Source organism: Bombina bombina, chromosome 1 (genome assembly GCF_027579735.1).
Source record: "Bombina bombina isolate aBomBom1 chromosome 1, aBomBom1.pri, whole genome shotgun sequence".
Taxonomy (NCBI): domain Eukaryota; kingdom Metazoa; phylum Chordata; class Amphibia; order Anura; family Bombinatoridae; genus Bombina; species Bombina bombina.
In genome coordinates this window covers 1,038,188,639-1,038,202,607 of record NC_069499.1, presented here as the reverse complement: position 1 = coordinate 1,038,202,607, position 13,969 = coordinate 1,038,188,639, and the positions used below count along the sequence as shown (strand labels likewise).

General features: G+C 40.5%; 1 protein-coding gene across 1 annotated transcript in view; it reads right to left on the bottom strand.

Annotated features, from left to right (window-relative positions):
- The window catches only part of PABPC1L (poly(A) binding protein cytoplasmic 1 like), a 756,219-nt gene that overhangs the window by 125,209 nt on the left and 617,041 nt on the right, over positions 1-13,969 (bottom strand). The gene's annotated exons all lie outside the window — the stretch shown is intronic.

The following is a 13,969-nucleotide window of genomic DNA, read 5'->3' as shown; positions in this document are numbered from 1 at the left end:
GGGCAAAGTTTCCCAAACCTTAAAATGCCTATAAATACACCCCTCACCACACCCACAAATCAGTTTAACGAATAGCCAAGAAGTGGGGTGATAAGAAAAAAAGTGCGAAGCATATAAAATAAGGAATTGGAATAATTGTGCTTTATACAAAAAAATCATAACCACCACAAAAAAGGGTGGGCCTCATGGACTCTTGTTAATATGAAAGAAATGAATTTATCAGGTAAGTTCTTACATAAATTATGTTTTCTTTCATGTAATTAACAAGAGTCCATGAGCTAGTGACGTATGGGATAATGACTACCCAAGATGTGGATCTTTCCACACAAGAGTCACTAGAGAGGGAGGGATAAAATAAAGACAGCCAATTCCTGCTGAAAATAATCCACACCCAAAATAAAGTTTAACAAAAAACATAAGCAGAAGATTCAAACTGAAACCGCTGCCTGAAGAACTTTTCTACCAAAAACTGCTTCAGAAGAAGAAAATACATCAAAATGGTAGAATTTAGTAAAAGTATGCAAAGAGGACCAAGTTGCTGCTTTGCAGATCTGGTCAACCGAAGCTTCATTCCTAAACGCCCAGGAAGTAGATACTGACCTAGTAGAATGAGCTGTAATTCTTTGAGGCGGAATTTTACCCGACTCAACATAGGCAAGATGAATTAAAGATTTCAACCAAGATGCCAAAGAAATGGCAGAAGCTTTCTGGCCTTTCCTAGAACCGGAAAAGATAACAAATAGACTAGAAGTCTTACGGAAAGATTTCGTAGCTTCAACATAATATTTCAAAGCTCTAACAACATCCAAAGAATGCAATGATTTCTCCTTAGAATTCTTAGGATTAGGACATAATGAAGGAACCACAATTTCTCTACTAATGTTGTTGGAATTCACAACTTTAGGTAAAAATTCAAAAGAAGTTCGCAACACCGCCTTATCCTGATGAAAAATCAGAAAAGGAGACTCACACGAAAGAGCAGATAATTCAGAAACTCTTCTAGCAGAAGAGATGGCCAAAAGGAACAAAACTTTCCAAGAAAGTAATTTAATGTCCAATGAATGCATAGGTTCAAACGGAGGAGCTTGAAGAGCTCCCAGAACCAAATTCAAACTCCAAGGAGGAGAAATTGACTTAATGACAGGTTTTATACGAACCAAAGCTTGTACAAAACAATGAATATCAGGAAGAATAGCAATCTTTCTGTGAAAAAGAACAGAAAGAGCGGAGATTTGTCCTTTCAAAGAACTTGCGGACAAACCCTTATCTAAACCATCCTGAAGAAACTGTAAAATTCTCGGTATTCTAAAAGAATGCCAAGAAAAATGATGAGAAAGACACCAAGAAATATAAGTCTTCCAGACTCTATAATATATCTCTCGAGATACAGATTTACGAGCCTGTAACATAGTATTAATCACGGAGTCAGAGAAACCTCTATGACCAAGAATCAAGCGTTCAATCTCCATACCTTTAAATTTAAGGATTTCAGATCCGGATGGAAAAAAGGACCTTGTGACAGAAGGTCTGGTCTTAACGGAAGAGTCCATGGCTGGCAAGATGCCATCCGGACAAGATCTGCATACCAAAACCTGTGAGGCCATGCCGGAGCTATTAGCAGAACAAACGAGCATTCCCTCAGAATCTTGGAGATTACTCTTGGAAGAAGAACTAGAGGCGGAAAGATATAGGCAGGATGATACTTCCAAGGAAGTGATAATGCATCCACTGCCTCCGCCTGAGGATCCCGGGATCTGGACAGATACCTGGGAAGTTTCTTGTTTAGATGAGAGGCCATCAGATCTATCTCTGGAAGCCCCCACAATTGAACAATCTGAAGAAATACCTCTGGGTGAAGAGACCATTCGCCCGGATGCAACGTTTGGCGACTGAGATAATCCGCTTCCCAATTGTCTACACCTGGGATATGAACCGCAGAGATTAGACAGGAGCTGGATTCCGCCCAAACCAAAATTCGAGATACTTCTTTCATAGCCAGAGGACTGTGAGTCCCTCCTTGATGATTGATGTATGCCACAGTTGTGACATTGTCTGTCTGAAAACAAATGAACGATTCTCTCTTCAGAAGAGGCCAAAACTGAAGAGCTCTGAAAACTGCACGGAGTTCCAAGATATTGATCGGTAATCTCACCTCCTGAGATTCCCAAACTCCTTGTGCCGTCAGAGATCCCCACACAGCTCCCCAACCTGTGAGACTTGCATCTGTTGAAATTACAGTCCAGGTCGGAAGAACAAAAGAAGCCCCCTGAATTAAACGATGGTGATCTGTCCACCACGTTAGAGAGTGCCGAACAATCGGTTTTAAAGATATTAATTGATATATCTTCGTGTAATCCCTGCACCATTGGTTCAGCATACAGAGCTGAAGAGGTCGCATGTGAAAACGAGCAAAGGGGATCGCGTCCGATGCAGCAGTCATAAGACCTAGAATTTCCATGCATAAGGCTACCGAAGGGAATGATTGAGACTGAAGGTTTCGACAGGCTGTAATCAATTTTAGACGTCTCTTGTCTGTTAAAGACAAAGTCATGGACACTGAATCTATCTGGAAACCCAGAAAGGTTACCCTTGTTTGAGGAATCAAAGAACTTTTTGGTAAATTGATCCTCCAACCATGATCTTGAAGAAACAACACAAGTCGATTCGTATGAGACTCTGCTAAATGTAAAGACGGAGCAAGTACCAAGATATCGTCCAAATAAGGAAATACCACAATACCCTGTTCTCTGATTACAGACAGAAGGGCACCGAGAATCTTTGTGAAAATTCTTGGAGCTGTAGCAAGGCCAAACGGTAGAGCCACAAATTGGTAATGCTTGTCTAGAAAAGAGAATCTCAGGAACTGATAATGATCTGGATGAATTGGAATATGCAGATATGCATCCTGTAAATCTATTGTGGACATATAATTCCCTTGCTGAACAAAAGGCAATATAGTCCTTACAGTTACCATCTTGAACGTTGGTATCCTTACATAACGATTCAATAATTTTAGATCCAGAACTGGTCTGAAGGAATTCTCCTTCTTTGGTACAATGAAGAGATTTGAATAAAACCCCATCCCCTGTTCCGGAACTGGAACTGGCATAATTACTCCAGCCAACTCTAGATCTGAAACACAATTCAGAAATGCTTGAGCTTTCACTGGATTTACTGGGACATGGGAAAGAAAAAATCTCTTTGCAGGAGGTCTCATCTTGAAACCAATTCTGTACCCTTCTGAAACAATGTTCTGAATCCAAAGATTGTGAACAGAATTGATCCAAATTTCTTTGAAAAAACGTAACCTGCCCCCTACCAGCTGAACTGGAATGAGGGCCGTACCTTCATGTGAACTTAGAAGCAGGCTTTGCCTTTCTAGCAGGCTTGGATTTATTCCAGACTGGAGATGGTTTCCAAACTGAAACTGCTCCTGAGGACGAAGGATCAGGCTTTTGTTCTTTGTTGAAACGAAAGGAACGAAAACGATTGTTAGCCCTGTTTTTACCTTTAGACTTTTTATCCTGTGGTAAAAAAGTTCCTTTCCCACCAGTAACAGTTGAAATAATAGAATCCAACTGAGAACCAAATAATTTGTTTCCCTGGAAAGAAATGGAAAGTAGAGTTGATTTAGAAGCCATATCAGCATTCCAAGTCTTAAGCCATAAAGCTCTTCTGGCTAAGATAGCCAGAGACATAAATCTAACATCAACTCTAATAATATCAAAAATGGCATCACAGATGAAATTATTAGCATGCTGGAGAAGAATAATAATATCATGAGAATCACGATTTGTTACTTGTTGCGCTAGAGTTTCCAACCAAAAAGTTGAAGCTGCAGCAACATCAGCCAATGATATAGCAGGTCTAAGAAGATTACCTGAACATAGATAAGCTTTTCTTAGAAAAGATTCAATTTTTCTATCTAAAGGATCTTTAAACGAGGTACCATCTGACGTAGGAATGGTAGTACGTTTAGCAAGGGTAGAAATAGCCCCATCAACTTTAGGGATTTTGTCCCAAAATTCTAACCTGTCAGGCGGAACAGGATATAATTGCTTAAAACGTTTAGAAGGAGTAAATGAATTACCCAATTTATCCCATTCCTTAGCAATTACTGCAGAAATAGCATTAGGAACAGGAAAGACTTCTGGAATAACCGCAGGAGCTTTAAAAACCTTATCCAAACGTATAGAATTAGTATCAAGAGGACTAGAATCCTCTATTTCTAAAGCAATTAGTACTTCTTTAAGTAAAGAGCGAATAAATTCCATCTTAAATAAATATGAAGATTTATCAGCATCAATCTCTGAGACAGAATCCTCTGAACCAGAAGAGTCCAAAGAATCAGAATGATGGTGTTCATTTAAAAATTCATCTGTAGAGAGAGAAGATTTAAAAGACTTTTTACGTTTACTAGAAGGAGAAATAACAGACAAAGCCTTCTTTATGGATTCAGAAACAAAATCTCTTATGTTATCAGGAACATTCTGCACCTTAGATGTTGAGGGAACTGCAACAGGCAATGGTACATCACTAAAGGAAATATTATCTGCTTTAACAAGTTTGTCATGACAATTATTACAAACAACAGCTGGAGGAATAGCTACCAAAAGTTTACAGCAGATACACTTAGCTTTGGTAGATCCAGCAGGCAGTGGTTTTCCTGTAGTATCTTCTGGCTCAGATGCAACGTGAGACATCTTGCAATATGTAAGAGAAAAAACAACATATAAAGCAAAATAGATCAAATTCCTTATAAGACAGTTTCAGGAATGGGAAAAAAATGCCAAACATCAAGCTTCTAGCAACCAGAAGCAAATGAAAAATGAGACTGAAATAATGTGGAGACAAAAGCGACGCCCATATTTTTTGGCGCCAAATAAGACGCCCACATTATTTGGCGCCTAAATGCTTTTGGCGCCAAAAATGACGCCACATCCGGAACGCCGACATTTTTGGCGCAAAATAACGTCAAAAATGACGCAACTTCCGGCGACACGTATGACGCCGGAAACGGAAAAGAATTTTTGCGCCAAAAAAGTCCGCGCCAAGAATATAAAATGAAGCATTTTCAGCCCCCGCGAGCCTAACAGCCCACAGGGAAAAAAGTCAAATTTTTGAGGTAAGAAAAAATATGATAATTTAAAGCATAATCCCAAATATGAAACTGACTGTCTGGAAATAAGGAAAGTTGAACATTCTGAGTCAAGGCAAATAAATGTTTGAATACATATATTTAGAACTTTATAAATAAAGTGCCCAACCATAGCTTAGAGTGTCACAGAAAATAAGACTTACTTACCCCAGGACACTCATCTACATGTTTGTAGAAAGCCAAACCAGTACTGAAACGAGAATCAGTAGAGGAAATGGTAAATATAAGAGTATATCGTCGATCTGAAAAGGGAGGTAAAGAGATGAATCTCTACGACCGATAACAGAGAACCTTATGAAATAGACCCCGTAGAAGGAGATCACTGCATTCAATAGGCAATACTCTCCTCACATCCCTCTGACATTCACTGCACGCTGAGAGGAAAACCGGGCTCCAACTTGCTGCGGAGCGCATATCAACGTAGAATCTAGCACAAACTTACTTCACCACCTCCCTTGGAGGCAAAGTTTGTAAAACTGATTTGTGGGTGTGGTGAGGGGTGTATTTATAGGCATTTTAAGGTTTGGGAAACTTTGCCCCTCCTGGTAGGAATGTATATCCCATACGTCACTAGCTCATGGACTCTTGTTAATTACATGAAAGAAATATATCCCATACATAACAGCTCATGGACTCTTGCCATTTATATGAAATAAATTAGGCACACTAGTGTTCGGCGTGTGTGCATCCGTTGACAAACACTTGATAGTCTGAAGTGCGCGTTTCTATGACCGGCTGTCAGTTTTTCAGAGAGTGGCGTCAAATATGATGTGCGTTTCTGATATATTAAAAGTGCTTGTGCTATGTCGCGCTAACCTGGCAAGCATGTAAAGGGTCCGTTTAGAAGGTTTTTTGTCAGAATTGATGCATGGTCCCTGCATGTATTATGGCACGCAAACCTAACTAGTATATCATGCGTTGGATTTGAATTGTGCAAAACAAAAAGCAAGGGTTATAGCAGGAATCTGTCCCAGTGCCATATATACATATATAGTTTAACTTAATAAACATTTAAATGTGCCCATAATCATAGCTGTGATTATCTATTTAAAAAAATACAAAATATACTTACCCATAGACACTCCACTTAGTAGCAGCCAGCCAAACCAGTACTGAAATATATCAGCTGAGGCAATGGAATAGGAGTATAAAGTCGTTCTGTAAAAGGGGGCAGAAGACGAGTCCCTGCAACCAAATTTACAAAGAGCCTATGAAGGATTTCCCATTAGGCGAAAAAATACTATGAGGCAGTACTCCAATTGCATCCATCTGACAAGCACTGAACTCTGAGGGGTACTGGGCTTCAGTATGCTCTGAAGCGCCTTTCACTGAAGAAATCAAGCACATCATCTACCTTCAACCACATTCAATGGAGGCAAAGTAAAAACTAAGGTATGAGTGAGGTGGTAGGGGTTTTATAGGCTTCTGAGGTTTGGGACACTTTGCCCCCTCCTAGTAGGAATGTATATCCCATACATAAAAGGTTGTGTACTCTCGCTACCGATATGAAAGAAAATTTGCATGCAAAAGCAAGGGGAATAGTGAGTGAGTATCTGTCCGAGGGACATACAATTTAAAAGTGTCCAAAGCTATATGAGTGTCTACATATAAAAAAAAACATAAAACATACTTACCCATAGACAGCCAAACCAGTACTGAAACATATCAGCCGAGGTAATGAAAATAGGAGTATAATATAGATCTGTAAAGGGAGGCAGAAGACGAGTCCCTGCAAACAAATTTACAGAGGGCCTATGAAGGATTTCCCATGAGGAGAAACCATTGTATCAAACTATACTCCAAATACAACCCTCTGACAAACACTGTACTTTGAGGGGAACCGGACATCAAGATACATCAACTTTCACAGAAGAAATTATGCACATCATCATGCTTCAACCACCTTCAACAGAGGCAATGTAAAGACTAAGGTATGTGCGAGGGATTTTATAGGGCTCTTGGGTTTTGGGAAACTTTGCCTCCTCCTAGTTGTAGGAATTTAATTCCCATATGTAACGGATCGTAGACTCTCCCCACCTATATGAAAGAAATTAATATTATATATACACACATATATACACTGTACAAACACACAAAATAAGACTACATTATTCATTGAAAACTCTTCTCATTATTGTGCAGCTTGCAATTTGTGGTATGTCCCTTTAAAGGGAAACTGAACCCAAAATTTTTCTTTCGTGATTCAGATAGAGCATGCAATTTTAAACAACTTTCTAATTTACTCCTATTATCAGTTTTTCTTTGTTCTCTTGCTATCTTTATTTGAAAAAGAAGGCATCTAAGTTTTTTTTTTGGTTCAGACTCTGAACAGCATTTTTTTATTGGTGGATGAATGTATCCACCAATCAGCAAGGACAACCCAGGTTGTTCACCAAAAAAGGGCCGGCATCTAAACTTACATTCTTGCATTTCAAATAGAGATACCAAGAGAATAAAGAAAATTTGATAATACAAGTAAATTAGAAAGTTGCTTAAAATTTCATGGTCTATCTGAATTATGAAAGAAAACATTTGGGTTCAGTGTCCCTTTAAGGTAATCAAGTAGAATCATTTTCTAATAATTGTAGAACTATGTTCAGGTAACATTATCTGCATGTCACACAAAAATTGAAATGTTCATTGTTTCATAAACACAAAATTAGTCGTACCCATTGTTATCTTTTTCTGCCGAGATGAGAATTATATTTTCAGGTTACTGATTCAGTCACTGACCTTGCTGAGCAGTTTTGGAGTTTTTAGATGCTCACATATAATCCCCACTGTAGATTTTCAGTGAGAAACCCACACACTGAAATAAGAGGCAGCCTTCAACGGCTTAGAAAATAAAATGTATGCTTACCTGATAAATTTCTTTCTTTGCGGACATGGAGACCACAACGTCATTCCAATTACTAGTGGGATATTCACTCCTGGCCAGCAGGAGGAGACAGAGCACCACAGCACCACTCAGTCGAAAGGGAAATGGAAAAAGAAGATAACACAAAGGTGTATAGGTGCCTGAGTTTAAAAAATAAATAAAAAAAATACTGTCTAATCTTAAGGTTGGGGTCGTGGACTCTCCATTCCCGGAAAGAAAGAAATTTATCAGATAAGCATTAATTTTATTTTATTTCCTAAGACATAGAGTCCTTAACGTCATACCAATTACTAGTGGGAACCAATACCAAAGCTAGAGGACACGTAATGAACAGGGAAGGAGAACAAGACAGGTAGACCTAAACAGAAGGCACCACCGCTTGAAGAACCTTTCTTCCAAAAGAGGCCTCAGTCGAGGCAAAAGTATCAAATTTGTAAAATTTGGAAAAAGTATGCAGAGAGGACCATGTTGCAGCCTTGCAAATCTGTTCCTCAGAAGCTTCATTTTTGAAAGGCCAAGAAGAGGAGACAGCCCTAGTGGAATGAGCCGTAATTCTCTCAGGAGGCTGCTGTCCAGTCTCATAAGCAAAACGAATCATAATTCTAAACCATAGGGAAAGAGAAGAAGAAGTAGCCTTCTGCCCTGTTTGTTTCTCTGGAAAGCGTAAGGGTCAGAAGACTGGCAAAAACCCTTAGTAGCCTGTAGATAGAATTTTAAAGCATGCACAACATCCAAGTTGTGCAACAGACTTTCCTTATGAGAATAAGAATTAGGACAGAGAAGGAAAAACAATTTCCTGATTAATATTTCTATCCGAAAACCACCTGAGGGATTAACTCCAACTTAGTACGAAGAACCACCTTATCTGCATTAAAAATAAGGTAAGGTGAATAGCACTGCAAAGCCAAGAGTTCAGAATCTCTCCGAGCAGATGAAATAGCAATAAGAAACAAAACCTTCCAAGATAACAGCTTAATATCTATAGAACGCATTGGCTCAAATGGAGCCTGCTGCAAAACTCTAAGAACTAGGTAAAGGCTCCAAGGAGGAGCAACCGGTTTAAACACAGGCCTGATTCTGACCAGGGCCTGACAAAAAGATTGAACATCTGGCACATCCGCCAGATGCTTATGTAAAAGGATAATGCAGAAATTTGACCTTTCAGAGAACTGACTGACAACCCTTTCTCCAGGGCTTCCTGGAGAAAGAAAAAACAAAATTCTAGGAATCCTGGCCCTACTCCAAGAGTAGCTCTTCAAATTACACCAATAAAGGTATTTATGCCATACCTTATTGTAAATTTTACAAGTAACAGGCTTGCGAGCCTGGAGCATGGTATCAATAACCGATTCAGAATAGCCACGCTTAGCTAGGCCTAAGCGTTCAATCTCCAAGCAGTCAGCTTCAGAGAAACAAGATTTGGATGGAGGAAAGGACCCTGAGTTAAAAGGTCCTTCCTCAGAGGTAACCTCCAAGGAGGAAGAGATTACATCTTCACAAGGTCTGCATACCAGATTCTGCGAGGCCAAGCAGGAGCTATTAGAATTACAGATGCTCTCTCCTGTTTGATACGAGCAATGACTCATGGAAGGAGCACGAACGGAGGAAAGAGGTATGCTAGACCAAATTCCCAAGGGACCACCAGAGCGGCATGCGGATCGCTTGACCTTAAACCATACCTTGGAAGCTTGGCGTTCTAACAAGACACCATCAGATCTAACTCCAGCACCCACCACTTGAGGGTTAGCCTGGAGAACACCTCCGGATGGAGAGCCCACTCCCCAGGATGAAATGTCTATCTGCTCAGAAAATAAAGTTTGCTCAGAACTCAAAGTTTCCCCCTGGTGGTTGATGTAAGCCACTGAGGTGATGTTATCCAATTGGAACCTGATAAACTGGGCTAAGGACAATTGAGGCCAAGCCAGCAGAGCATTGTAGAACGCTCTCAACTCCAAGATGTTTATGGGGAGAACAGGCTCCTTCTGAGTCCATAGGCCCGGAGCCTTTAATGAGTCCCATAATGCCCCCCAGCCTAGAAGGCTGGCATCCGTGGTCACAATCATCCAGGAAGGTCTCCAGGAGCATGTGCTCTGAGACAAATGATCCTGAGAAACCCACCACGAGAGAGAATCTCTTATCAACTTGTCCAGATCTATCCTCTGAGACAGATGTGAATGATCTCCGTTCCATTGACTGAGCATGCATAATTGCAGAGCTCTTAAATGGAATCGAGCAAAGGGAATGATGTCAATGGAAGTGACCATCAGAACAATTACCTCCATACACTGAGCCTCTGATGGCCAAACAGTAGATAGAGGCAAGAGGAGAGAAGCTTGGATTGTCTGACCTCCATCAGAAAAATCATCATAGATATGATGGCCCCTAAGAAACAGACCCTTGTAGCTGGAACAAGGGAACTCTTTTCCAGATTCAGTTTCCATCCATGGAAAGTAGAAAAGACAACAAGATCTTTGTATGAGAGTGTTTGTTGAAAAGATGGTGCCTGAACCAATATGTCGTCCATATAAGGCACCACCGCAATTCTCCAAGACCTCACAACTGCCAAGAGAGCCCCCAGAACCTTTGAGAAAATGTCAAGGAGCTGTGGCAAGGCCAAACAGAAGAGCAATAAACTGAAAGTGAATGTATAGTAAAGCAAATCTCAGGAAATGGTGATGATCCCTGTGAAGAAATGCGTCCTTAAGGTCTAACTGACCTTCATGGACCAAGGGAAGAATGGAACGAATGGTTTCCATTTTGAAGGATGGAACCCTGAGAAACTTGTTGAGACACTTTAGGTCTAAAATGGGTCGGAAAGTTCCCTCTTTTTTGGGAACCACAAACGGGTAAGAATGCCTCTCTTTTTACCTGATCCGCAGATAACCTTGAGAGGAGAAATCTGCAAAAAAAGGAAAGTCTGCCCCTACCTGATCCGATCCCAGACCGGGGGAAGATCCTTCATGCTGACATAGTCTCAGCTGAGGGTTTCTTTGATTGCTTCCTCTTGTTCCAAGACTGATTGTGTCTCCAAGAAGACTTGGACTGCTCCTGCTTAGAGGAGGGAGAGGAAGACTTTGGCGTCTTTTAGGTCTTTTCTTCTTGTCTTGTGGTAGAAAGGAGCCCCTTTCCACCCGTAATGTCAGAAATTATTTCTGCCAGACCAGAACTAAACAAGGTCTTACCTTTATAAGGTAGCGACAAAAGCTTAGACTTGGAGGTAACATCAGCTGACCAAAATTTTAGCTACAGAGCCTTACAGGCTAGAACAGTGAAGCCAGACATCTTGGCTCCCAGTCTAATAACTTGCACGTTAGCATCAGAGATAAAGGAGTTGGCCAGTTTGAGAGCCTTAATCCTATCTTGTATCTCCTCCAACTGAGTCTCTTCTAATATCAATTTAGACAAAGCATTGCACCAATAAGATGCTGCACTTGCTACTGTGGCAATACAAACTGCAGGTGGCAATTGAAGACCTTGATGAACATACATCTTTTTCAAATAAGCCTCCAGCTTTTTGTCCATGGAATTCTTAAAGGAACAGCTATCCTCAATAGGGATCGTAGTTCTCTTAGCCAGGGTAGAAATAGCCCCCTCTACCTTAGACACTGTGCACCATGAATCTCTAATTGAGTCAGCAACAGGAAACATCCAAGACGGGGAGAAAGGTATCCCTGGCTTCTCCCATGCCTGTGTAATAATCTCCGTCACACAGTCTAGAACAGGAAACACTTCCACAGAGGAAGGAACATCATAGTATTTGTTAAGCTTATAGATTTCTTAGGGTTGACAGTGACAGGTGAGTGAGTCATCAAAAGTAGCCAGTACCTCCTTTAATAGTAAACTAAGGTGTTCAAGCTTAAATCTGAAGTTTACTTCTTCAGCATCAGACAAAGGAATTATACTGACCGAATCTGAGATTTCACCCTCAGAGGCTACTGAGGTATCCTCCTCATCAGACTTATGAGGGAGGGCAACCTGCAAAGCAGCAGACGAGACAGACACCTTACACTCTGAACATTTTCTAGATATCCTCTTGAGCTTCCCCCGTCATGGGAAAAGCAGATAAAGCCGCTGATACCGCAGAGGATATCTGTGCAGCAAAATCTGATGGCAAATAAACTCCTCCAGGAAGCTTAGAGGAACTGCAGGGCACTGTATGTGAAGCTAAGGAGGCTTGGGACATTAGAGGAGAAAGCTGTGGCATTGCCTGAACAGCATCATCCTGAAAAACATTAAAATCAGAAACAAAAAGTTTATCTTTACATTTAAAAATCTTTTCTAAACATGAAGAACAAAATTGCATACATAACACAATTTGGGCATCAAAACACAAACACAATCCATTGGAGCAGACTCCTGTTCCATGTCCATAGGTAAAATAATTCCCAATAATTAAAGTAATGACTCATATATGAAAATGACAGTCACTTTAATAGAAAAAAAAAACTTAATCTCCTCAGAGCAATATTCAAAACAAATAAAAAGGTGCCTCTATACCTAAAGCAGACTGAGGTGCCCTACCTAAGCCTTCAATTCCCAAATAGTTAGGCAAGCAGCTGTACAACGATTGAAAAAACTATCCGACACCAAGAAGCTGTCCAAAATAACGCCACTCCGCTCAGGAACTCAGTCGGTGAGGGAGGGGTCACATGACCAGCAGAAAAAGAAACTGCACAGCAATAACTAAAAGCGCGCATTTATAGCAGCAACTGCCTAGTAAAAACTTTATACAACAAAGTAGAGCCCAACAATCACATTTCCTAATAAATAAAAGTCCCAATAAACGGAAACGTATATATAGAAACCCTCAGAGAAAACATCCCATAACCGCATGGAAAGTTAACCCCTTAGTCTCCACACAAAGTGCCTGCAGCCTACCCAAATGAATCCTTCCTAAAGGAAGGAATAATAACTGCAGGAAAATATTCTCAAGAGCAAGTGTCCAATACCTAGAAGACAAAAGAACTTACCTGCAAATCCAGCTGTCCGGCACGAAGACAGCTCACAAGGCGTAACAGGACACTTACTCCTATCAGAGACCGGCAGAAAAAGAACAGAGTAACCAAATCTGGCTTTCTATACTAAGGGCAGCAGACATGTTAGAAAACCAAGCAATGACTACCTCACAACTTTCTAACTGCTTAAAAGCCACACTTCTATTACTCAAGAGATTGACGCGGACACAGCTAAACCCAAAACCTTGCTTGCAGGGAAAAGTACTCGAAAAAGGAATACATTCTTCAGACACCGAACTTCACCTCCTCCATTGACAGACGCAAAGAGAATGACTGGGGGTTATGGGTAAGGGAAGTGACACTTAATAGCTTGCTGTGGTGCTCTTTGCCTTAAACCGCCGGCCAGGAGTGAATATCCCACTAGTAATTGGAAAGACGTTGTGGACTCTCCATGTCTTAGTAAAGAAATAATATTGAGCCTGCCTAGGTTTAGCTTCCAACAAAGAATACAATGAGAAGCAAAGCAAATTTGATAAGTAAATTGGAAAGTCAGTTCTTTGATGGTAGTGAGAGTCCACAAAATCTTATTCTTACATATGGGAATACATCTCCTGGCCACCAGGAGGCGGCAAATATACTCTTGTGGCTGGAATCAGAGAACTCTCCAAGATTCACCATCCAACCGTGGGAGCCCTTTGAGAAAATTCTGGGAGCTGTGGCAAGACCAAATGGAAGAGCCACAAACTGAAAATGATTGTCTAAGAAAGCAAACCTTAGAAACTTGTGATGATCCCGGTGAATGGGAACATGAAGGTATGCATTCTTTAAGTCTATGGTTGTCATAAACTGACCCTCTTGAACTAAAGGAATAATAGAAAAAAGATCCTTGATACAATTTAAGAACGTCTCTCTTTTTATCTGGCCCTACAGATAATCTTGAGAGAAGAAACCTGCCTCTGGGAGAAAACGTCTTGAATT